Here is a 1768-nt window from a genome sequence, read left to right as displayed (position 1 = left end):
TGCTGCACGATGGTGGATAAGCACGTACGACGTGGACGACGGCTTGAGCGTGGCCATGGAAGGAGGTACTCGGTGAGCAGTGCGCACGGAGCTTGCCGAGGGAGAGTGGAGAAGAGAAGGAGAGGGAGAGGAGGATAGCAAGGTGCTGCTAGTCGATGGTGTGTAGCCGCGACGGTCATGGCGCAGTGAGGAAAGGGCAGCGTCGAGCACCACTGGAAACAAGGGTCTGGGACAAGCTGCTGGGGCGATCGGTCCTGGGCCGGCGAGGACCGTGGGGGAGATGACTGGGAGGGGCGAGCTATTGGGGAGGGATATAAAGGGCTGGTGAGCTTTAGACATTGGTGGGTAAGGTGGTGACTAGGAGAGCTTGCCTTCCATAGAGACGAAGTAACGAACACGTGGCGGGTGTCGAAGTGACTGTTTTGGACGGCAAAACTTAGTATTTTCTGTTTGGAATCGCACTTTGTACTGTATAGCAACGTTGTTTCCCGCGCAATGCTTTTCATAATTGATTGAGGATGTTCGGTGTCACCTCCGGATTAGGGATGACAATGGGTACGGGTATGGGTAAATATCCGCGGGTAATTATCCATTAGATATGGGTATGGTGGGAATTTAGTATCTATGAGTACAGTTATAGATATAATAAGGTATCCGCGAATATATTTTTTCGTAGGCATGGATATCCGGTATCCATACCCGTTACCCAATGGATATCTAACATGTGGGCCATCCGGATTTAATATATTATCATAAATTCTTATTTTTCAATTTTTATCCATAACATGTTGTTTGGTACTGAAATTATCATTTGATGATACTGGAAAGACAATTATTTCGAAATGTGATAAAATTGTTGCTTGGTTTTAAATGCTAAAATTGTAGTGGGCGGGCGGGTAACGGGTATCCACTGGATAGCGGATACCCGGCGGGTACGGGTATGGATATAGATCCATACCCACGAATGTTTATGAGTACATGTATGGGTTGAGTTTTGTCTAGCGGGTATGGATTCACGAACTATATATCCGTGTACTACCCGCCCGATTGACATCCTTAATCTGGATTTACGGGGTAAACCCGAGTGCATCTCATATGTGCGTCAAAGAAAAACAACACATACAATGACCAATTGTATAGAGATAAATGTCACAAACCATAGGTTCGAGAAGAAGAAGAACACATACAAAGAAGAATTATATTCTACGCGCCGCTACAAGACCGTAGGTTGGAGAATCCCTAAAATCGAAGTTATGTTTGAATAGATATGGTTTTCGGAAGACTACGTGCTTAAACAATTAAAACTAGGTCTTATGTTGATTTTATAAATTGTGTGAGAAAAATAATCTAAATAAATAATTAATCAGCTTTGTTGTTCACTTGTTCTCAAATGCTATAAATCAAGAACAAGGCAACTGAAAGTCGCCTAGAGGGGGGTGAATAGGGCGAATCTGAAATTTATAAACTTAAGCACAATCTACAAGCCGGGTTAGCGTTAGAAATAAGAATGAGTCCGAGAGAGAGGGCGCAAAACAAATCGTGAGCAAATAAAGAGCGAGACACGATGATTTGTTTTTTATCGAGGTTCGGTTCTTGCAAACCTACTCCCCGTTGAGGTGATCACAAAGACCGGGTCTCTTTCAACCATTTCCCTCTCTCAAACGGTCACTTAGACCGAGTGAGCTTCTCTTCTCAATGAAACGGAACACAAAGTTCCCGCAAGGACCACCACACAATTGGTGCCTCTTGCCTTGGTTACAATTGAGTT

The sequence above is a fragment of the Zea mays genome, chromosome 3 (genome assembly GCF_902167145.1).
Source record: "Zea mays cultivar B73 chromosome 3, Zm-B73-REFERENCE-NAM-5.0, whole genome shotgun sequence".
Classification (NCBI taxonomy): domain Eukaryota; kingdom Viridiplantae; phylum Streptophyta; class Magnoliopsida; order Poales; family Poaceae; genus Zea; species Zea mays.
The sequence above is the reverse complement of the archived record's forward strand: the minus strand, read 5'-3'. Positions refer to the sequence as shown.